This window comes from Cervus elaphus, chromosome 11 (genome assembly GCF_910594005.1).
Source record: "Cervus elaphus chromosome 11, mCerEla1.1, whole genome shotgun sequence".
NCBI lineage: Eukaryota > Metazoa > Chordata > Mammalia > Artiodactyla > Cervidae > Cervus > Cervus elaphus.
In genome coordinates, this window is record NC_057825.1 from 85,059,464 (window position 1) to 85,084,559 (window position 25,096).

Genomic DNA, 25,096 nt, shown 5'->3' on the forward strand with positions numbered 1-25,096 from the left:
TGTCTCTTTTTCCTAAATTTATTTTTACCAACACCCAGACTTCTTCAGAAATTTAACCTAGTTTTATTACATATATCTGTGTAGAGTGATTTATGTATTTTTGGAGTAGGATGGAGATATCCATATAGTATGATTTTATATTTGTTCTTATCAACTCAACTTGATTCTAAGCTTTCCCATGACAACCATCACACCTTAATCATGTTAGTTCTATCTCAGATAAACACATTCCCTTGTTTATAATGCATAGTGTATTCATTTGTCTGTTATGTTTTAGCCACCATTATTGAGTGTGTCCTAAGAGAAGTGGCTCAGACGGTAAAGAATCTAATTGCAGTGTAGGAGACCTGGGTTCAATCCCTGCGTCTGGAAGATCCCCTGGAGACGGAAATGGTAACTCACTCCAATATTATTGCCTGCAAAGTCCCAAGGACAGACGAACCTGGTGAGCTACAGTCCATGGGGTTGCAAAGAGTCGGACATGACTGAGGGACTAACGCTTTCACTTTGAAAGCAGTGAAAAGTGGATTTTTCATTTACTGGGATGAGGAAGACTGCAGGAGCAGGAGTTTGGGGTGGGGATGGGAAATAAAAGAGACATTTTGGACAAGTTAAGTTTGAGATGAACATATTTGTGGTTATATTTTCCTCAGAACCCTTCTGGTCTCATTTACAGGCAGTGACTCACATCTATTAATAAGAAGCAGTAGTGTAGATGTAGGCCATTACTCAATGATCCTTTCCCTCTCACTTTGATGGACAATCAAGCAGTATCTATCTTGTTAGGGCACATCAAGTACATCATGTCCTCTGAATCCAGGTCTCAGATCCTTGATGCCTAAAAAAGACAATGAACTTGCAGTGATGTTGGGGTGGGTCTTTCCCCGGCATCAACTCCTTCATTGTCAGAAATCAGGATGATCTGTGAATCACAGCTAAAATGACCATACCATCGTCGTCAGAGATGAACACAGAATTCAGCATGCTTTGCTTTTAACTATTCCTAAAGCATTCACAGTCCCCTATCCCATCACTTTTTCAAGCCTCAGGGCAGGACTATTGTGGTCAATGAGGCACTGATCTCAGAGGTCAAAACTAAGGTGATCCTAGAAAAGCTCAGTGATTAAGATAAATACTATTTGAATACAATATTTTTTTAAAACTCAAGATTAACATAAAAATCCATGGATTAATAACAGTGTCATGCCTAGTCAGAGGAATGGGTCTGAGGCAAAATGAAAAATCAGTTAATAGTAATCTTGTACTTAAAATTCTGCTCATTTATCATAGTTTTTTTTTTTTTTTTTTAATTTGGTGCACTCTTAAATTTTGCCCCTGGAAGCCAGTGCCATATTTTCCCCTGACCATAGTCCCAGCTCTATCAAGATTAATTCATGTTTTTAATTTGTTTGCATAAGTTACCACAGGAATATTAGATCTCATCCTCTTGGTGTCAGTCTCATATGATTTTCCCCTTGTCTCATTCCATTTAACTTTCCCTTAACTCTCACCCTGCCTTCTGAAATTCATGGTTATTTAAGAGCTTTTAAGAGTTATATTAAGAGCTTATACCTCACACTTTCAAGCTGTTCTCAGAATGCCTTTTAAAAAATCTTTTCCCTGACTCTTCTCTTTCTGTAGTTGTGCTCTCAGGTGGAAAAAGTTTTCTTTCCACATTCCTTATAACATTTATCTTGAGATGGGGTAGATGTTTTTGCTCATTATAACTGCTTCTTGTCACTTTCCCCTTCTTTCTCCCTATAATCACTAAATTTTGAATATCATGTGATCACCACATATCATAAACTAACCCCTCTTTAAAACATCATCCACTGACCCCACATCTTCCCCCTTGTTCCTGGGAAATTTTAGCCCCTTGCCAAATGTGAAGTTTCTTGGTGGAAGTTTCAATATCCACTTAGATGATTCTTCTAATGAAATGGTTTCAAACTTCTTTGCCCACTTCATCAGTGATCTTGTTCTTTACACTTCCACAGCCATTCAGTCCTGTGGCTATAATCTAGATAGTGACATCCTTGTTGCAAATAGTGGTGCTTCTGTAGCCTTCACTTCAGGTGTCCTACTTTCCCAGCACTCCTTCATATCATTTCATCTTTTTCTAGTAGCCCCAATGCAATAATTCTTTGAGCTTATTGGCATAATCTATAGATCCTACTAGTTTTTTTGCTCTCCCTCATCATCCTCTTATGTCTGTAGATGCTTCTTTATCCAAGTTATATACTGTCGTTAGGCATTAGATCTCTGCTTTACATATATCTCAACTTCCTTATCCAATCTCACCTTACCATACTTTCCTGGCAAAATGCCAAATCTGGTTAAATACTTCTGTCCACCCACATGGTCCTTGCACCTGCATAGCAAAAGCAATTGGAGCAATGTAAAAACAACTTTCAGGTGCCACTTTAAATTCATAATGGGTAATCTTCAGTGGAATCTCAGTGCTGCTGAGGCATTGTCCTCTACTGCCCTGGTTCATTCATTCTCACTCTGCTGGTTAGTTTTTCCTGCCTTTTTCCTCTTTTCCAGTCTTTCAGTTTTCCATCTTTATCCTTAACTGATTGCTTTAATACACTGAGAAAATAATGCAAATCAAAAGACAATATCTATAGGCTCTCAACATCACATCTACCTATTTACCTACATTTGCTTCTATACATTATGCCTTTCTGGCTTCCCTCATGGCTCAGATGGTTAAGAATCTGCCCGCAATGTGGCAGACTCAGGTTTGATCCCTGGGTTGGAAAGATCCCCTGAAAAGGCAGTGGCTACCCACTCCAGTTTTTAGTATTCTTGCCTGGAGAATTCCATGGACAGAGGAGTCTGGGGGACTACAGTCCATGGGGTCGCAACGAGTAAGATATGACTGAATGACTAACAGTTTCACTTTCACTTTTTCACTATGCCTTTCATCTCCCTGATAGCTCAGTTGGTAAAGAATCTGTCTGCAACGCAGGAGACGCCGGTTCAATTCCTCCAGTTGAAGATCCCCTGGAGAAGGGATAGGCTATTCACTCCAGTATTCTTGGGCTTCCCTTGTAGCTCAGCTGGTAAAGAATCTGCCTGCAATGTGGGAGACCTGGGTCCGATCTCTAGGTTGGGAAGATCCCCTGGAGAAAAAGGAAAGGCTACCAATTCCAGTATTCTGGCCTAGAGAATTCCATGGACTGTATAGTTCATGGAGTCACAAAGAGTCAGACACGACTTTCACTTTCATCTTTCACGTTCACCCTTCCATCTCCCATGGATGAACTGACCATGCTCCTAGTAAAGGAAAACCATCCACACGCGCATCTGAACTATTTTCCTCTCACCTGCTCCAGAATAAGTGTAAACATTTTCTTCCTGCTCTCTTGATGTAAACACTTTCCCCTTTCTACTAGATCGTACTAATCAGTTTATAACTGTCTATAATTTCTCCCATCTTTAACTAAAACCAAAATCAGAAACTTCCCTAATCTCATTCTTCTCTAATCTCTTACAATTTCATTGTCACCTTTTAGAAACTAACAGTTGAGATCAGTGTCTATATTTTGTGCCTCTGATTTCCACCTTCTATGTTGAAAATGTCACATTTGGGGTTTTGCGTCCATCTACTACTCTACCAGAACTATTCTTTTCAAGGCACCAAATTTTATTGCTTTGTTAAACCCAGTAATGAGTTCTAAGTCTTGATCTTTCTTGACCTGTCCTCTGCATTTGACCCAGTTTTCAACCTTACTCCTTGAAATATTTTCTAAAGCAGCTTCCTAGAACACCACTCTCCTGGTTTCATTCCTAACTCACTGCCATCCCTATTCTTATTTATCTCCTCAAACTTTAACTACTGAAATACCCCGGTTCAGTAGCCAAAACACTACCTATCTTACACATTCTCTTGGTTCATACCCTCCAGTTTCATTATTTAATTATCATTTTTATACAGTGGAATACCCAAATTTATCTTCAAATAAGCTAAAGATGTCTTATCTTTAGCTTATATGAATAGAATAGGCATCTGAAACTGAAAGTGAATTCGCTATCAAGCCCCCTTCCCCACCCCACCCACAGTGGAATTAATTCCGTCTTCTCCATCTTTGTAAATGGTGACTTTACCCTCAAGTTTCTCAGGCCAAAAAACCTTCAGATCACCCTTGACTTCTTTCTCTTATATGCTACTTATACTCCATTAACAAATCCTACCATAAAATATATTCCAAATCTGAGGACCCTTCACCATTTCTGTTGCTTTGATTTTGGTCCAAGCCAATATTCTGTCCTGCTGGATAGGCTTATTAAGTAACATTCCTGTTTCCGCCCTTTTCCTCCTGCAGTCTAACTCCACACAGCAGCCAGATGATGCCTAAAAACATAATGTCAGGTGATAGCATGTCTCTGCTCTACATACTCCTTGGCTTCTATACCCCTCAGAGTAGATCCAAGAGACTTAAAATGGCGTATATCAGCCTACATGATTTGTCCTCCTACTACTTCCCTGACCTCACCTTCTTCTATTTCCTTCTGCTCTCTAGCTCATTCATCCAGATCCTCTGCTGTCCTTTACATCTCTTGAACATGCCAGTGATGTTCTTATCATCTCAAGTCCTTTACCCTTGCTTTGAAGGCTCTTCTCCAAGATATCACATGGCTCGTTTTCTCATCTCCTTCAAGTATTGTCTTCTTAAGTGATACTTTCCCTAAGTATCTTTTAAAAAATTGTATTGACCCAGACTTCCCTGTTCCCCTTTCTTGCTTCATTTTCTTAAAACCGTCATCACAGTTTGCCTATTATATTTTTAAATTATTTTTTTATTATCTTCTTTTCCTTTTCTCTCTTAAACACTAACACTAGATCAGAAGATCTAGGAGGGCAGGAATTCAGACCTATTTTTTACTGCTAAAATCCAGCATTATGAATAATGCATGAAAAAAAACAAGCACTTTTCCAATTTGGTGAATATATATGTCTATATCTCTTTCTCCATATATTGTTTCTTTAGGACCAACTCATTAGTTTTCCTTTATTCATTGGTCAACTTAGCAGTTCTTGGCACCAAAACAGGAGATGAAGAAAAAGGTGCCTCTTTCTGCTGTTAGCAGTCTGATGAGAAAGGAACCTGAACAGTATATTATATGATTTGGAAATATTAGCTTATTTTTCCATGTCACATACCCACAGCTACAGTACTTTTGATTATTTGCCATAAATACTGATACTTTAAACTTGAAGATATTATGTACATGAAATCACCTACACTAAGTTTTCTAGATAACATTAGACCAAGAGTGGGAGAAGGAAATGGCAACCCACTCCAGTATTCTTGCCTGGAGAGTCCTGTGGACAGAGGAGCCTGGTGGGCTGCTGTCCATAGGGTCGCATGGAGTCGGACACGACTGAGGCGACTTAGCAAGCATGCATGCATTGGAGAAGGAAATGGCAACCCACTCCAGTGTTCTTGCCTGGAGAATCCCAAGGACAGAGGAGCCTGATGGGCTGCCGTCTATGGGGTCGTACAGAGTCGGATATGACTGAAGTGACTTAGCAGCAGCAGCAGCAGACCAAGAGTGACAAACTCAAATGCCTTAAGAGTTCAGGGAAGAAGCATACATTTGTGAAGAAGGGCAACTGGAAAAATAAGGAATGCTTTCCCCATCTGAAGTGGACAGCTGGTACTAGACTCAGTCAATGACTGCTATATATTTAATTAGGTTCAATAATACCAAATGTTCAGGTTTTCCAAAAAAAGTTGGAAACACAAATTCCTATCTGAAACCTCTCCTTGTTTAAAGTTTGGCAATAAAATAAAAATTTGAAAAACACTGGTGCCCACCAAGGATCTCTGCAAGTTGAATTTGGTTCTTGGGGCTCCCATCTACCATCTTTGCTTTTAGATCTCATGTGCTCTGCTTTGTCGGCCTAAACACTTGTAGTAATTAAGGCCTGCTGATAGGATGCAGGTAGAAAGCCCCCTTCTTCTTTGCCCAGGGCTTGCTGTATTTCCAGATTGTGAGCAAATGCATCCGAAATCTGTGACAGGCTCTTTATTCTAGATTGTTAAGATACATCCAAGAGTTGTAAAGCATATCTTCTCTGGATAAAGTTTAGGTAAGACTTTACGGTTTATTGTACTTTACAACTTTTGTCTCATTTGTCCTATTACCATATACTTTCTTATCACTATAATTCTAGGTTATTCATTCACTTGTTTGCTCAAAAAATATTTAGTCAGGGTCTACTACATGCCACACAACCTACTGGATGGTGTGTAGGTACTCAATGATGAATACTAATTGATAAGACAGGCTATCAATATCTAATCTCTTCTCTTTTAGTAACAGCATCAGTTTAATTTGGGATGACAGTATCTAGCCAATCATGGCACTTCCCCTCATGCTTGCATATTGTTGCGGACATTGACTAAACTCTGTCTGATGAGGTTGTTATTGGTTGATTTATTTTCCCCTAAAAGATATGTTGAATTCCTTAACTCTAGTACCTCAGAATGTGACCATATTTGTAAGCAGGGTTGTTGCCATGTGATAACTTAAGATGAACTTGTACTGGAGTAAGTAAGGATTTGAATCCAATGATAGGTATACTCATAAAAAGAGAAGACACTCAGACCAGAGGAAGAAAATAACATGGGAAAACACAGAAAAAGAGAGAATACCATATGACAGCAGAGATAGCAATTAAAGTAAATCACAGCTGTGAACCAAAGAATATCGAGAATTGATGGCTATACCAGAAGCTAGAAAGAGGAAATATTCTCTCCAGGAAGTCATAAGGATCCTAGCTCTGCTAATACTTTGATTTCAGACTTCTGGACTCCAGAATTGTGGGACATAAACTTCTTTTTTTCTAAGACACCCAGTTTGTAGTAATTTGTTATAGAAGCCCTAGGAAACTAATACAGAAGTATAAGTAAAAATGGTCAGATGGGGTTTTTGAAAATATTCCTTTTAAAATGATGTACATTTTTGCTAGAAATATGGACATAATGATGGTGCTGGAGAAGACTCTTAAGAGTCCCTTGAATTGCAAGGAGTCAAACCAGTCAATCCTAAAAGAAATCAATCCTGAATATTCATTGGAAAGTCTGATGCTGAAGCTGAAGCTCCAATACTCTGGCCTCCTGATGCGAAGAGCCAACACATTGGAAAAAAAAAACTGATACTGGGAAAAACTGAAGGCAGGAGGAGAACGGGTTGACAGAGGATGAGATGATTGAATGGCATCACCGATTCAATGGACATGAGTTTGAGCAAACTCGGGGAGTTAGTGAAGGACAGGGAAGCCTGGCATGCTGCAGTCCATGGGGTTGCAAAGAGTTGAATACAACTGAACAACAATTGGACATAGTACCCTGAGCCCCAGATGGCATGTGAATCACATGGCATATTTGCGGATGAGATGCACACACTAAAGTTGGTGGTGAAGAGCTCTGGAAGGAGTCTGGGACATGGCAGTACTGTGAATTGCTTTTCTAGTCCTGGAAGCCCTACCTATGGCCTTCTTTTATATGAGATTTAAATAACTTCTGTGTGATTTAAACATGCCATTTGGACTTCATGTTATATGCAGCCACACATAATCCTAACTAACATACTGGTCTTCAGACATATGTGAATATGGTGTAGAGGAGACACACATGTGGAGGCAGGCAGCAAACTTCAGGAAATGTTTTAAGAAAGGGAAAATATTTTTTTAATTAAAAAAATTATTTATTTATTTTTAATTTCTTGGCTGTCCTGTGTGGCATATGGGATCTTAGTTCCCTTGGCCAGGATTGAACCTGCATTCCAGGTGTTGGAAGCACAGTCTTAACCACTGGATCACCAGGGAAGTCCCCAGGAAAGAGACATCTTTGAAGTGGGAGAAGAAAGGAAGAATGGAGTTGGGAAAACACCCCAAATTAAATCCATTTATATTATGATATTTCCTAGTAGCCTTACTGACATCAACTACTAGAGTGATCAGAAAACTACCTCATACTCATGTTGACTGTTGTGTGCAAATGCCTGCTTCAGAGAGATGATTCGTACATGACAGCAAAATATTAGAAATGTTGGATTTTGAGGTCCAGTAAGTTTAGCTTATAATGTTTTCTCTCTGGCACTCACTAATTGTATACTGTGGCTTGTTGTCTAATACATCTGAGTGTCAGTTTTCTATCTATATAGTCTGAATAAATACATCTGACATCTAGGCTTTTATAAGGAGTAAGTGGGATAATACATGTACCAGTGCTTAATGAGGAAGAATTGAGATAGTTCATCTAGGAATACCTGAATTATGAGATATGAAGAATAAGTTGAGATAAAAGAAAACTGCCTTAACATCTGCCTTTTATATAATAAATAGTCAATGAATATTATTTCCCCTCCATTCTTTCATCTAACTGATTTTTCTTCTGTAGTATCAAATAAGTCAAATAACTTAGACTTTCAGGGGGAGGAGGAAGTAATTCTTAATTCTATGGTCTATATGCTTTGCTGTGCATAGCAGATCATATTGTAATACACTAAAAGGCCAGCCTTTGTGTTTAGTTGCCGCTTCAGTGGGAATGATTGCTTTAGGGAAATAGAGCTTCTGGTGTCTACTCAGTTCAATCAGCTCAAGGATATATTATCTTTCAGGTATTAAGTAGAAACATTTAATACAAGGAACTTCTTTACAATATCCTAGGGTAAAGGCTGTATGGTTAACCTTAATCAACTGAATATTTTTTCAGTTGAATCTCTTCATAGAAAAATTTTACAGAAACAGCTTGGCACCCATTGAGAAAAAAATTAGTTACACTTAGATCTAGCTTAGCCATTTAGTCAACATGATTAAGACATTCAGATCTTTCCAGAATATTGTGTGTGTGTGTGTGTGTGTGCACACGTGCACACGCATGTGTGTTAGTTGCTCAATAGTGTCTGATTCTGTGACCCCGTGGACTGTAGCCTGCCAGGCTCCTCTGTCCATGGGGTTCTCCGGGCAAGAATACTGCAGTGGGTTGCCATGCCCTTCTCCAGGGGATCTTCCTGCCCCCGGGATCGAACCCTGGTCTCCTACATTGCAGGCAGATTCTTTACCATCTGAGCCATCAGGGAATATATATATATATATATTTTCCTATTGTACTTTCTTTCTTCTAACATTACTCAGGACATAGGAGTTATTATGGAATTGTTAGAATATGTCACATCTCCTCATTTCATTCAGATGCTTCCTCTTCCTTTCCCACTCTGGTCTGAATTTTCTATATTTTGAGACCAATTCCTTTCCAGGATAAGAAATCTATAAAGAATTTGTGACTTGGGTAATATATAATAATCTTGTATTTTGGATTACTTGATCCTCAAAATTTGTTCAGTTGTTCTGTCTATAGTGTTGTTCCAGGTGCCCAAATGAATTGTCACATGGTTCTGATTCTGAAACCACGTGTTCATTTCTGTTATAGTTTCCTCTATTCTGTACAACTTCAATCACCTTTACTTAAAGCCATAGCCCCATTCTAGGTTATAGAACTATTTAGTTTGGCTCCCAATGGGAAAAAGGTAGCTACTTGTAGAACCATAGATTCTATATGAAGCCAGCTGTGTTATTGGCCTTAGTCTGAGTGGTTATGTGGTTCTAATTATCAGGTCATATATTACAGGTAATTAGATTCCCTTTTCATGCCATTTGACCTGAGTGCATTTCTTGGTTTCAGAAGTCTGATGGGTTCTGTGGGTTTACTAGGGAGATGACATCCTGACTGTGTTTCGCTTGCCCAGCACTGATTTCTGACCTGCATATACTTACTGTAAGGTGTTAGGGTCAGCCTGCTCACCGTGCACATACTTGACATTGACTACTTGTCTCCAGCCATGGCTGATGTAGGACTCATCGTTCCTGCCTGCCCATCCCCCGAGCAGTCTGCCTCTAATGTGTTGATGACTAAAGCCCTGCTCTCACTTTTTCTGCCTTAACTGATTTTCCTCAGCTGGATCCTGTAACTTTCAAGTATAATTGTCCTATAGTAAGGACAGAGGATAATGACCTTGGATAACTTGGTGGTTTGTTTTCTGTGCATAAAAATGTCAAAGATTTAAAATGTTAACCTGTAGCTAAGCAGTACCTCATTGTGACCTTTGGAAAAAACTGTAATGCAGGTGTATTAAGAGCATTTTTCTACTTCTTCATAAGGTGCCCCTTTTCTTTTTCTCCTTTCTTCTTCAAAAACTTTAATCTTTAGCTGCCCCAAGTCATCCCAATTGGAAGTTGATAAGAAAACTTTAGGTGTTAATGATAACATGTTAAATCTTCTAGAATATTTTCATGATAAAAGAGTACCAGGGGATCTTTGAGAGCAGATTTTAAGACTTTTTGGTCTCCTCCAACTATATTATTTTACAGAAAATTATCTCCCTTGATTTTGGGTTCACATGACTGAATTATTAACAAAAAAATTAGGACAATAAATATATAGTTATTTCTGTTTTATCTTAAAAGTATGACATTTGTAAAAATGTATCATATATCATCATCATTCTCTAGATGATGAGAGTTTTCAATAAGGAAAAAAGTAGAGAGGACATCATCTCGAAATAAAAGACAGTATTTTTCAGAAAAGGACATGTATTGTTAATTTTGAATGCAGAAATCTTACACAAAATTTTCTATTGTATGTATTTTTGTGCTAGAAGTATTTCAAATTGACACAGTTTCATAGGAACTAAAATAAAAGAAGGAAAAAAGGAAGGAAAAAACGAAAGCCAAATGTTCATTTTTTTTTCAGGACATTGATTTTTTTAGTCACAGCTGTTGTTGAAAATCTAGCTTCATGGAATTGTATTTATGATGACAATAGTGAGCTTTATCTGTAAGATAAGAATGGTTGGAAAATTCCCTCCCACCCCCTTCTCTGTTCTGACAGATTGTTATTAATAGATTAACAACAGACCCTGCCCTAGCATCTTCCAAAACAAGACCCACTTCCACCCCTCCTCAAAATCTCCCTTCTTTTATAAAACCCCAGCTTTTCCCTCTCTTCTTTTAGATGCTTTTCATTAATGAATGCTTTTCCCCTAATGCAAGAGTCTGAGTAAAATTGTCTTAATTATCTGGTGCATTTTGTCTTTCACAATGAATATATCCAACCTCATTTACCTCCCCCACATTTCTGTTGTAATCAATTCAGCCTTCTTTGTGGACTCAGAGAAGTCAAGTTACAACTGCTTTGCCCCCTTTCTGTTTGCCAATAAGAACAAAATGGGCAGGGAGACTGTCTCCTACTGCTCCAGATGGCCTTTAGACAGTGGACACTCATCCTGAGTAACTGTTATTTACTCAACACACAACAGACAGATATTCTCCTGACCCAGATATCATGTATCTCTGAGGTTTTTTGTTTTTTGTTTATGTTTTTGTTTTTCCCAGGGCTGATTGTGGAAGGCTTTTGTGAGCAGAAAGTAAATGAATGATTGTTACTTAACACTTTAAATTAGAATTCAGTTGATTAAGTGCACAGTTTAAAATCTGGTTTTTCTTAAACCTTTAAATTCAATGTCCATATGTAATTATACTATTTATTAATCTAGTAAATGTGAAGGATTGCTGTGGAGGGTGGGTGATAATTTTCAATCAATTCAAGTTGAAATGAATAAACTTAAATAACCTGGCTCATTCTAGACAACCTATTACATTCCTTTAAGCTTTTAAAATATGTTTAAATTATTTCATCCTTTGATTTTTCAAAGGATGAAGTAAATTTTATAATCTGTATACCTAATTCTATGACTTGCTGGGGTTAGAAGACACTTTCTCACTTAGGAAATAGCTTCACTGTTCCAAGTTAGTTGGAGCTTCCCTGCCCATGAGAACTGAGACAGCTTGTTGATGAGTGAGTTTTTTGCCTGCGTCTTGAATGAAGCCAATTCATCTTGCACCACTGAGATAACATGCACTCTTGCTTCTGGTTGCTTTTACAACAGGTGTTCTTAGTCTAAACTCTAGATTTCACTTGGTTTCTGTTGGGTTTCAGTCACATCTCACCAACTGTTTTTCTTCTGAGTTGGTTTTGCAACATCTCAGGAAAGTAGCAGTGTTCCTCTGATTAACTGAATGGTAGATTGTATTTATATTCTTCTTCTATGACTGGTCACAGCAATTCTGTGGATATTAAAAAGACCTGCAGGTGAGTCTGCATATCTGCCATGATATGGTCTGTCTGTAAGACCACAGCTTCTAAGATCCCACTAATACATCATCGATCTACATGCATTTCTTCATGGACTAGTGTTTCTAACTCAATGGAGAAAGCTAACACAGCCTCAATTAATGTAGAAACCCAAGAGTCTAAGATAAGAGAAGGTAGGGAGAAGACAGGGAGCATAGAGTGTAGCCTAATGACAACATGATCTTTGGTCATGGAGCAATGACAGCCTCAGGTTCTTTAACAATGTAGTATCTATCACAATGTGTGTGATTAAAAATAGTGAAATAATATGCTTGGAATGTATATATTTTTTAATAATTAAAAGGCATGAGGCCTATGATTACCATATTTATATTTTTTATTATTTGGATATAAAATATTAATTATTTTAGGAGTAAACATCTAATGTATATTTTTATTTTTAAGAGATGCATTTTGAATGAAAGAAAGATTGCATGGAAAACAGCATACAGCAAGAATAGTCCTTCAAATGTTTGGAGTGAGTATATATCACAGAAAGAAATAGTCTTGGGTAATAAAACAACCGAACTCTGCTGTATAGACTATGTGACACAAAATATGTATTGCTTCTGAAGTAAATTAAATATGACTTAGGAGAATGAGCTAAAGAGACAGTTTCTGGAACTGAGAGCCTAGAAACTTTTACAATAAATAAAATAAATCCTAACAAGTACTCTTTTTTTTCCCCTTCAGGCCTTTCCTTTTCAAGTGATAAATGCTCTCAAAACAGATATTCAGCAACATAACCAAATAGATTCAATGGGACTGAGGAACACTTCACAACTGTAAGTTTGATTCTTCAAATTTTTGGAAACAAAACTACTTTGGGATAAATAATGAAATTTGAAGCCAAAATAATATCTGATGAAAAAATATTTTAAATCTGTGACTTCTTTTTGAAGTCGTATCTTTTTGGATTTTTGTTGTTGGTTGTCATTAAGTCATGTTCTATTCTTTGTGACCCCGTGGACTGTAGCCCGCCAGGTTCTTCTATCCATGAAATCTTCCATCTTTTTGGATGCTCATCATTAATCTCAAATGTCAGATTTAGTAGTACATACCACTGAGAATTCAGAAATGTCTAGATACAAGTTTCTATCTATGTCATCAGGATTCTTTCATGTATACTGTCCTCTGTGTGGTCCCTTAAGGAGATTCTTCACATGGTACAAAGATCAATGTCAGAAGCTCTAGACTTAGTATAAAGAGGAAGTGTCTTTTCTCCCCTTGTGTTGTATAAATTTATGACAAACAAACAAACAAAAAAAGAGTGAGTTGGATTTACAGTCACAAGTCAAATATTAAGAAGTCCTTGGCTGGCTGAGCCTGGCTGCCCTCACCTAGCCATCTGGGTTATAAAACATCCGAGTTTTATAGCTCGGAAGAAGGAGCAAAGTTGTGCAAAAAATATGGAAAGATAATTCCCTAGGCAAAACTATGATGTATTCAAAATGTTTTATCTTCTCACTGTCCTTCCATTCTTTCTCAGCCTTTCATGCATTCCCAGGGCTCTCATACTCAGAGAGTACAGTATGCCTCTTGACCATAGCATCAGTTCATCAACCCATTGCTTTATTATAGGGTTTGTCAACTCCACCATCCCTACAAACTTGTTGGTTATCTGTGCCACTCTCTTCTTACTGTACTTTTTAGGTGAAAATAGGTTTTAATAAGTTATTCACACAGAAAGGCAGTCTTATCAGTACTTTAGCTTGGGCTGGTATAACAAAACACTGTAGACTGGGTGGCTTAAACAACACACATGTATTTCTCATAGTTCTGAAGGCTATATGTCTAAGATCAGTATATTGGCAGGGTCTGGCTCTGGAGAGAATTCTCTTCCTGACTTGTAGATGACTGCTTTCTTGCACTGTCCTCATATGGCAAGGAGGGAGTGTTGAGGGAGACAGACAAACCAGCACACTCTAATCTCTTTTCCTTCTCTTCCAAGGATGCTAATTCTATCATCCTATCATCACAGGGCCTTTACTCTTGTGATCTGATCTAAACTAATTACCTTCTAGAAGTCTTACCTCTGGATATCATCACACTTGGGACGAAAGCTTCAACATATGAATTTTCATGGGATACAACCATTCAGTCTATAGCAATCATTGTATGAGTTATCATCTTCTAAGGCAAGCTATTAAAGTTTCTCCAGTAGGTTGTCATGGCAATATAGCAGGTAGGGGCAGAGAAATGAGTAAGAGAGATAGTTTAGCAGTGACCAGATCTTTAGCCCTCTTCTAAAGTGTTTTTTTATTTTTTTTTAACCATTTGGGAGACATTTACTTCTGTCTGGAGCTGGTCCAGGTTATGTAGGGTTCAGTCAATAAAGGCATGACATCTTTTTTCCATCTCATGAACAAAGAAAATGGTTCTTATCTGTTTGTCCTTGTGCTCAACTATACCAGCAGAGAGCTGTAACAAGGACAAGGTGGCTATTTGCTAGGGACTAAACCCCTGCACTTCCCAGCCAGAGGCCAGCTAGTCTGTTCTAAAGAGATGAACACTACCACCTTACGAGTGCTTTTCTTAAGAGGTGTGGATGCTTTACTAGTGTCAGCACAAGTGAATGAGTAAGAGGATCTGGAGGATACAACATCAGGAGCCAGAATGTGAGTGCCAGGAACCCTCTGAGCAGTGGGCAGGAGATTAGACTGGTAGGACTGGAGAGGTAGGATTCAGCAGCGGGGGAAGCGAGCTGAACAAGCAACTCCAGCAGAGTTACTGGTACCCACAGCAGAGAGCATCAAGGGTCGGGAAACTGGAATAGAGCTGCCAAGCAACGAAGGGGAAGAAGCAAGCCCAAAGCCAGCCTGAGGTCTCAGAGAAGGGATTTGGAGATTTAGTGGGGGTGGAAAAGTCAAAAGTTAAGCAGTAGAGTAATAAGAACATGAACAAGAGCTGAGGAGAGGGGCTTATTTAACTGCCTTCCCAGGTCATTCTCTTGGCAGGAGGCAATACCCAGTGGTAGCAGAAAGGACACCAGGTGTCTCTAAGCTTAGAAAAATGAGGTGGGTGTTCAGAGGATAGCTGCTGGGAGGTCACCCCTGATGTTCTGTGTAGCCAAATTGTAGGTAATCTTATAACCCTTCCACCTTCCACCAGTTCTTAGTTACCAAGAGCGCTGCTTGAAGGAATGCTGTATGTTCAGGGCATTCTGCCAGACCAGAAATGAATATGAGCAGTGTCCCATAGAGCTGTCCATTTCTGAGAATCAGAGACTCTCAGAGTCGGAAAAATGTGTGTCAGTGAGTGACCCTACTGAACTGAGATTTGTCTTCTGGCCTCCTGAATGTGTTCCTCCCTAAAAGACAAAACCACTAGAATCCTGAACCTTTTTTCTTTGTCTTTAGTATTGCTCTTTACCCAGAACATCCTAAAAGAAGAAAAGGAGTTATTTTGACTGTCTTATAGTACATTTATTACCCAATGTAAGGCAGGGAAACTTTTGCTTGCATTCAACCCACAGACATGTTTCCTTATGTATTTGTTGCCTATGGTTGCCTTAACTAGGTACCACAAAGTGGGTGGCTCTAAAGGACACAAATGTGTTGGCTTTTGGTTTTGGCAGTTAGAAGTCCAAAATCAAGATGATGTCAAGACTCCCTCTGAAACTTAGATGTTTCTTGCCTTTTCCTACTATCTGGTCATTGCCAGCAATATTTGGTATTTCTTGGCTTATAGATGGATCCCTCCAATCCTCTGTCTTCATGTGGTGTTCTCATCATGTGGTGTCTTCACGTGGTCTATCTTCACATGGCCATCTTTTATAAGGACATCAGTCATATTAAATTAGGGGCCCACTTTAGTATGACCCATCTTAACTAAGTACATCCCCAAAGAACCTATTTCCAAGAAAGGTCATGTTCTTAGGTACAAGGGGCTAGCACTTCAAAATACTTTTTTGAGGGGAACACAATTTAACACATAACACTTTATGTGAAAATTTTCTGGCAGTTAGTGCAAGCACTGTGGTTTCAGCCTTAGTAAGCCCCAGCACAACTGGATGACATGTTGTTCAGTCGCTCAGTCGTGTCTGACATGTTGCAACTGCATGGACTGTGTAGCACACCAGGCTTCCCTGTCTTTCACTATCTCTCAGCATTTGCTCAAATTCATGTCCATTGAGTTGGTGGTGCCATCCAACCATCTCATCCTCTGTCACCCCCTTCTCCTCCTGCCCTCAATCTTTCCTAGCATCAGGTCTTTTCCAATGAGTTGGCTTTTCACATCAGGTAGCCAAAGTATTGGAGCTTCAGCTTTGCATCAGTCTTTCCAATGAATATTCACAGGGTTGATTTCCCTTAGGATTGACTGATTTGTTCTCCTTGCTGTTCAAGGGACTCTCAAGAGTCTTCTCCAACACCACAGTTTGAAAGCATCAGTTCTTCAGTGCTCAGCCGTCTTTATGGTCTAACTCTCATATCAGTAACATGACTACTGGAAAAACCATAGCTTTGACTCTATAGACCTTTGTTGGCAAAGTGATGTCTTTGCTTTTTAATACGCTGTCTAGCTTTGTCATAGTTTTTTTTCTAAGCAGCAAGCATCTTTTAATTTCATGGCTGCTCACTAACCACAGTGATTTTGGAGCCCAAGACAATAAAATCTGCCAGTTTCCATTTCCTTACCCATCTATTTGCCATGAAATGATGGGACTGGACATGAACTGAGGGTAAAATAAGCGGTACTATGTTCATGAGGTTTTTCTCCAATGTGAACTGAAGTCGTTCTACAATAGTAGGATATGTGACTGCCTCCTACCCTTCACCTTGAATCTATAGTGAAGGAGCATCTCACCAGCCCCCTTCTATTAGAGACACTAGCAATGCTTGCTCCTCAGGCTAGGAGAGTTACATGATACTATAAGAAGGTGAAATAATCTTAGAACAATTTTCAGATTTCTCCAATTTACTGCCCTGAGAAGTTTTAGTTCTAGTTTCCATTTAAAAGTATCCAGGTCTGGTCTCAAGGGTTAGGGTCAAATGGGAGATGGGCTATGGAGGTTCTCTGTTAAGTGCTTAATGTGGCCCCTGAAATTCATATGCTGAAATCCTCACTCCCAACATCATGGTTTTGGGGACTGGAGACTTTGGGGGGTAACTTAGTTTAGAAGAGCTCTTATAAAGTGGGGCCATATAAGAAGAGATATCAGAGAGGTTGCCTGCTTTCTTTCCACCATGTGGGGATGCAGTGAGAAGGCTTCTGCAATGTAGGAAGAGAACTCTCATCAGAAACCAGCTATACTGAAGCCCTGATCTTGGACCTCCAACTTCTATAACTGTGAGAAAATAAATTTCTGGGGTTGTGCTATCCAATCTCTGGTATTATGTTACAGCAACCCAGGAAGGCCAAGATGTGCTCTATATTCTTATGCTACCTCAGCATTATGGAAACTATTAAATTATAAGTTCCTTGTGGGCAGTAGTTGGCTTTTTTTTTTTTTTTTCTCTTTGTTGGACAGTAGCCTGCCAGGCTCTTCTGTCTATGGCATTTCATTTCCCAGGCAAGAATACTGGAGTGGGTAGCCATTTTGTTCTCTAGAGGATCTTCTGGACCCAGGGTCAAACCCGCGTCTCCTGTGTCTCCTGCATTGGCATACAGATTCTTTTCCACGGGGCTGCCTGGGAAGCCCTAGTAGCTGGCTCTTTTATGCATAATACACTGTAGTGCTTTACATCAGCTCCACATTTGTGTTCCTCTGCAAATGCCTCTATTTTACAGATGAAGAAACGGAATTAGAAAGATTTGGTGAACCTAAGCTGAGCTCAAATTTCTCTTACAACCTACCTATCTACCCCACTGCCCTGCCCTATACCTCTATCTTCTGTGTTTTGGATATAACTTTGTTAAGTTGGATTCTCTACAGAGGATCATAGTGTGGACAATATGGGGGAAAAAAGGAGACTATGTAGGTTGAGTCCAGTGAAAATGCTACAGTTATGTTTTTATTGGTTTCCCACTGGAGTGTACCTGTAATTGCTGTTGTTACAGCTTTATAGATATCCTTGTCTCCTGAATTCCAGAGACAAGCAGAAGGTCAGAAAGGACAGGATAGAGACACTGCCAAGGGTAGGGGGTGGTCAGGGAGGAGGGAATGAGCAGCTTGGTGATGGTGATGCAGGAGCAGGTTGGGTATCTAGAGAGAAGGATTGCAATTCCACAGCTTCATTACATGCAACAAGGCTTTTGCTCCCGCTGTCGTTCTGTACTTTCATCCTCCTGATTGGTAAAGACAACAGACAGTTTTACTGGCTTACAAAAGCATAGACAGTACTTTGCCAACAAAGGTCTGTCTAGTCAAGGCTATGGTTTTTCCAGTGGTCATGTATGGATGTGAGAGTTGGACTGTGAAGAAAGCTGAGCATCGAAAAATTGATGCTTTTGAGCTGTGGTGTTGGAGAAGACTCTTGAGAGTCTCTTGGACTGCAAGGAGATCCAACCAGTCCATCCTAAAGGAGATCAGCCGTGGGTGTTCATTGGAAGGACTGATGCTGAAGCTGAAACTCCAACACTTTGGCCACCTCATGTGAAGAGTTGACTCACTGGAAAAGACCCTGTTGCTGGGAGGGACTAGGGGCAGGAGGAGAAGGGGACGACAGAGGATGAGATGGCTGATGGCATCACTGACTTCATGGACATGAGTTTGGGTAAACTCTGGGAGTTGTGATGGACAGGGAGGCCTGTCATGCTGTGATTCATGGGGTCGCAAAGAGTCGGACATGACTGAGTGACTGAACTGAACTGAGGCATGTTGAGATATTTCCCAGTGTGGACAAGCAAATAGAGGAAATTTAATCAAGTGGCTGTAAGGACCTTGAAGTATGAATGGACTCTAATAGATGTGATATCTTTAAAAAATGATCATCCAGATTACCAATTGCATTATTAACTTTTCTTTGTTACAAACGATATCCCAAGTCTTAAGTATTTAGGGAGAGATTAGTCCTAGTCACAATACTCTCCTTTCCAGATGCATGCACAGGGTCTTCTGTGGCTGCTTTACTTGAAACTCACAAGAAGAAAGGGTAATTTTAATAGAATCAATGATATCTGGGAAGGAAAGTCCAAAGTCAGCTTTGTACTTATTTGGGAATTGAATGAATGGCCCACATTCTGGGGAAGAATGTAAATTGTTAGTGATTTTGTTCTTGAGTGTAAGTGTTTATAAATCATGGTATTGGTATCCTTGGGCAATGTGAAGGGAATGAGAAGTGTTCTGGCTATCTAAGGATTTACAATCTCCAGGTAGCTGTGATAATTTAGAATGAGTGGAGCTGGGAAGACTTCTTTTGAGAGAACTATTGAGGACTATTGAGAAGACTGTTTCATTAAACATAATGTGCATGTCGGCCATTCAGGTAAGTTGATAATAATGTAAGTTTCTTGGACACACCCCAGACTCTAATCTAGATAATTGTTTATAATTACCTCTTGTAGCTATGATGCAGATGGACACAATCAGGAATTGTTGGTTTAGAAAAAGAATTCTATGATTTGGCTCTAAGAGGCCATTCTCAGTAACAAAAATGTGGCATAAGATGAAAGCAAGCATGGGGCACCAAAACTTGCTGAGCTAGAGAGATAGCAGACAAATGCAATGGATGGGTAAGAAACCTTAAACACAGACACCACAATGGAGAATTTGGAATACCATTTTAAAATTCAAAATTCCTTACCACCTCCAATTTTTTCAGTAGTTTCTTGAACTTCAGCCCATAAGTTACAATTTTTTTTTCTTTTCAAATTATTTTTTTAACTGGAGGATAGTTGCTTTACAGAATTGTGTTGGTTTCTGCCAAATACGAATCAGACATAGGTATACATATGTCCCCTGCCTTTTGAACCTCTCTCCCACTACCATTTTTAAGTATTCAAATATTATTTCTTTTTTACAATTTTAAATTTTATTATTAAAATTACAAGTCATCAGTTTTGCAAAGCTTAACCTTATAAAGCTGAAGCAATACCTTCTCAAGCACTGTCAGCTACTAGATTGTTCTGGAGGCAGCTACACTGCATTTAAAAAAATAATTTTATTGAAGAATGATTGGTATACAACATGCTGCACATATTTAGTGTATAAAATGATGACTTTGGAGATAAGTATCCTACCATGAAACCATTACTGCTGTATATGCCACAAATATGTTCATCCCCTCCAAAAGTTTCTTCCTGCCCTCTTTATTATTATTTTGTGATAAGAACACTAACAATAAAATCTAGCCTCTTAGCAAACTTTAAGGATGTGTGGTTAATTTTAAGTGTCAACTTGATTGGCCAATGCCCAGATAGTGTGTAAAACATTTCTGGGTGTGTCTGTGTGTTTCTGGAAGAGATTAGCATTTGAACCTGTAGAATGAGGAAAGAAGATCGGCAGTGTAGGTGGGCATCATCTAATCCATTTAGGGTCTGAGTAGAACAAGAAGATGGAGGAAGGGTAAATTTGCTCTCTTTGCTTGAGTTAGGACATCTATCTTCTCCTGCTGTTTACTATCAGTACTTCTGTTCCTCAGGCCGTCAGAGTCAGACTGGGACTTTCTCTGTCAGCTTCCCTGGTTTTCAGCCTTTTGGATTCAGACCGAATTCACCACCAGATTCCCTGTATCTCCATCTTGGAGATATTAGATTATCAGACTTTTCTGCCTCCATGATAAAATCTTGACCCTTCTTTCTCTCTCTGGAGAACCTAATAGGATATAATATAGTATTATTACCTATAAGGCACCATGATGTACATTTTATCTTTAAGACTTATTCACCTTGCATAACTAAAATTCCGTAAGTTGCCATTTTAATGGGATCACTGCTACCATCACTATTATTCTCTATTGTGATTTGCAGACCATAGGGAATAAACACTGTTTCATGTCCCAAGGGTGCTGGATCTCAAAGTATAGTCTCTAGGCCAGCAGCATAGCATCACCTGGGACCTTGTTAGAGCTGCAAATACTCAAGTCTCCCTCTCAGGTTTGCTGAATCAGAAGCTCTCTGCATACCTGGTGTGTGTGCATGCTCAGTTGTGTTGGACTCTTTGTGACCCTATGGACTGTAGTTCACCAGGCTCCTCTTTTCTTGGGATTTTCCAGGCAAGAATACTAGAGCGGGTTGCCATTTCCTCCCCCAGGGGAGAACTCAGGGATCCTGAGTTTGCAACTCAGGGATCCAACCAGTGTTTTTGGCATCTCCTGCATTCCAGGCAGATTCTTTTTTTTTTTTTCCCCAAAATTGAGCACACCTTTATTTCAGATAAGTGCAGTCTAATTCAGGCAGGCGGGTACTCTGTAGAAATTCATGGTCCATATCCTCACACCCTCTGGTAGGTCCCTGGAAGCCCCGCACATCATACTGCTAAAAATCATAAGATTCCTAGGGAACCTGATCTAATAGTTTGTCCCAAACAACAGATTCCCTTTCCATGAGTAAAAATCAGCACCAGCTGACAGAGAATCACAGTGCAAACAATCACAGTGATTCTCATTCACAAAGAAGACTATACTAATGCTTCAAGCATAAAGATTAATTATGAATGTCAGAGAGTCTGATTTGATTGCATCAGCCACCTCAAAGAGGAAAGCAAGTGACGCTCCTCCTGGGAATTCAGTACAACCTGTCTGAGCAAGGTCTCAAGACCCTGGAGAGGCAGCCACGTGACCAGAGGGCTCCACTCACGTGGGGAGATCCCTGCGATGCGTCTTTTCTGGCTGTATCCCTCCCTGAGGTCCATTCCACTGGCTTCAAAACATCTTGATCCTCTGGTCTCAAGGCCACAATTTGGGAGACTTTTGGTCATCATCTTTACAGTTCCAAGAATTCATCCTTGATGAACCCAGGCATAATGTGATCTGTCCAAAATTTAGATTTTCTCCTGGTGTGAAGGCCTTTCTGCAGGCTGCATGTATGTACATGTATGTATTGGCTCCTCCGGGAGATAAAGTCCTTCCTCTTTGGCAGGAGCATAGAGCATGGCCATGCTGTGTTAGTTATTAGCTCTTTATCCTGTGTGTCCTCATGTGAGCAGCAACTGGACCAGCTATTGCTGCATTCTTCTTGTTCTGGCCAAAATAATCTAGAAATTCATCATCTGGTCCAATCAAGTACATCATGATCGTATGATTCACTATGCATCTTCATCCTTGGGGCCAGGGCTGTAACACAGTCTGAATGCTCTGGACACTAGATCGATCTCTTCTTTTGTTCCAGTCAAGCCAATCAGTTTGGGAGAAAATTCTTTTACATAATTGGCGTTGGCTTCTTTTGTGTCCCTCTCTGGGTCAAAAGTGATGAAAAGCAGAGTTAAAATTGGCAGAGCTGGAATACCGTCTATTTCATCCACGACTTGAATCATTTTTTCTAGTTCTTCTGGAAGGAACTAGTTCTTCTAGTTCATCAGAACAATGAGTAAAGCCAAAATAAATCAATACCCATTGACCCAGGTAGTCCTTATCAGTTTTGGGCTCGCCAGTATGAGTTGTGAGGGAAAATGGGCCCCCAAGTACCCCCAAGTAAAGGCTTTCCAATGCTTCGCTGCTGTTCCTTCTCCAGTTTCTCTGTCTTTTCTTTCTTGAAGTACTTCATTCCAGCCCATAAAGCTCCTCCAATAGCAAATGTGATGGCTAAAGGCTTCCAGGAAACAGGCCCGGGCTTCCAGGGGCGCATGGGGTCTCTGCTGCCCTTCGGTTTGGGGCCCTGAGGACCCGGGCGGGGGCGGCATCACAGTGCCGAGGGGGCGGCTCCCCAGGCAGCAGCCAGCGAGCTCTGAGGCCCGCCAGGCCTCCCCAGCAAGACCCTCGCGGCCCCCTTCCCTGAGCCCCAAACCCGGAATCCGAGAGGCAACAGACGCCAAAGCTGGCTGCCGGGAAGCCGCATTATCCGCCGGCACCAGGGACAGCCTCGCCATAAGCTCGAGACTGCAGGCGGAGTCTTTACCACTGAGCCGCTGGGGAAGCCCAGAGCTTTCTGAGGTGGGGCAAAAAAATGGGTTTAAGAAACTCTCCAGGTGATTCTGATGCATTGCTGATGTTTAAGAACAACTATCCCAGGGAAATAAACTTTTATTTAGTAGACATTTCTGCATCATTAACTGACATGGAGTAGATGGAGTCATCAGTATCAGACAAAACTTAAAAAAAAGCCAATCTGGACTAATAATAATAGTGATAGCTAGTTCTTAGAGAACTTGTGTGTGTTTGTGTGTTCAGTCATATCTGACTCTTTGCAACTCCATAAACTGTAGCCCACTGGGCTCCTCTGCCCATGGAATTTTCCAGGCAAGAATATTGGATCAGGTTGCCATTCCTACTCCTGGGGATCTTCCCAACTCAGGGATCAAACTTGCATCTCTTGTCTCTCCTTCATTGGCTTTCACAAATTTGGTAAAAAAAAAAAAAAAAATTACCTATATATAAAGAAAGGATAGAGCCATAAACTTGCCCATTAATTTATCTAATATAATTTTGTTCAGTACACTAAATATATATCTGTATACAGAGTCTGGTATCAAACAGGCAGACATATCACAGAAGATATATGGAATAATGGAAATACTGTGGACATGGAGAGAGCTAGTCCTGACATGGTCATTTAACAATTGTGTGAGACAAATAAAACCCTAAACTGGAGGAGCAATTGTGTGAGACAAATAAAACCCTAAACTGGAGGAGCTCTGGATAAGAGCACCAAAGGGTTAAATGATAAATGCTTTTCCCTGAAATGTATCCCCATATGCATCTTAAAGGCTTCCCTGGTGGCTCAGTGGTTGAGAACCCACCTGCCAAACAGGAGACGCTGGTTTGATCTCTGGGTCAGAAAGATCCCCTGCAGAAGGAAATGGCAACCCACTCCAGTATTCTTGCCTGGAAAATTCCATGGGCCGAGGAGCCTGGCAGGGCTACAGTCCATGGGGTCGCAAAGAGTCGGACACGACTTAGCTACTAAACAACAACGACAGGCATGGCACTTACTGGGGAACAGCTCCTCACTGAGAAATGACAGAATTAGATGATGCCTAAAGTTCTTTCTCGCAACAAAATTCTATATTCCTCATACCATGCCTGAAGTTTAATTTCAATGACATTTCCCTCTGGGTTTAATTTCCCAAAGAGAGGCTCTTGATGCTTAAGCTTATAGAATATAAGGTCAATGTTTCAGTCAGGGTGAAGCAAGTCAAATTGAACCTATTCTAAATTGTTCAGTAGAAGAAATTTAATATGAAGAACACATTAAAAATGTTTGGGAAGAACTGAAGAGGCGATAATAGGATGATACCCCCAGCTCCAGTGTTGCAGGGACAAAGGGAAGAGGTGGTTTTACCAGAACCCAAGGTCTGGGCTACCAGGAAAGAGTTGGGATCCTGATGACAGAGGTTTTACTAAGCAAGTGGATGTACTAAAATCAAGGTGGGAGGAGTCACTTGAATGTGATGGAAACATGTTGAGAAGGGCTTCTTGAATGAGTTTGAACCAAAAAGATGCTAGAGCCATGAGAGAAAGTCTATAGCTCCTACTCTCCTGTGCCCTGCCTAATCCCCTTCCAGAGCCTCCCACTGGTCAACTTTAACCAGAAGTCACTGGATGGAGAATCCTAGCAAATGTAGGTTGCCAGGGTCAGTTTTCCTGTAACAAAGAAAAACTGTAACTGATGCAGTGAAACCAGAGAATGTATTACAGAAACCCTCACTTCTATTTTCAGTGAATTTCTTGTCCTAAATTCCAGGCTGCTTGGCCATATGTTTGATTCTCAGTCCCAGAACTCTGATTAATCAGCTGTGGAGACTACAAACCAAGTATAGTCACTTCTGAATATCCCTCCCCAGCTCCTGTCAACCTAGTCACCTCCACACCAAATCCTGGTAGTATACAAATCCTCCAAGAAGGGAGTTA

The 25,096-nt window shown here is 40.1% G+C and overlaps 1 pseudogene; it reads right to left on the bottom strand.

The window, feature by feature from the left end:
• Nucleotides 1-22,201: 22,201 nt before the first annotated feature.
• Nucleotides 22,202-23,115, bottom strand: LOC122702522 (annotated as a pseudogene).
• Between the last annotated feature and the right edge of the window lie 1,981 nt (nucleotides 23,116-25,096).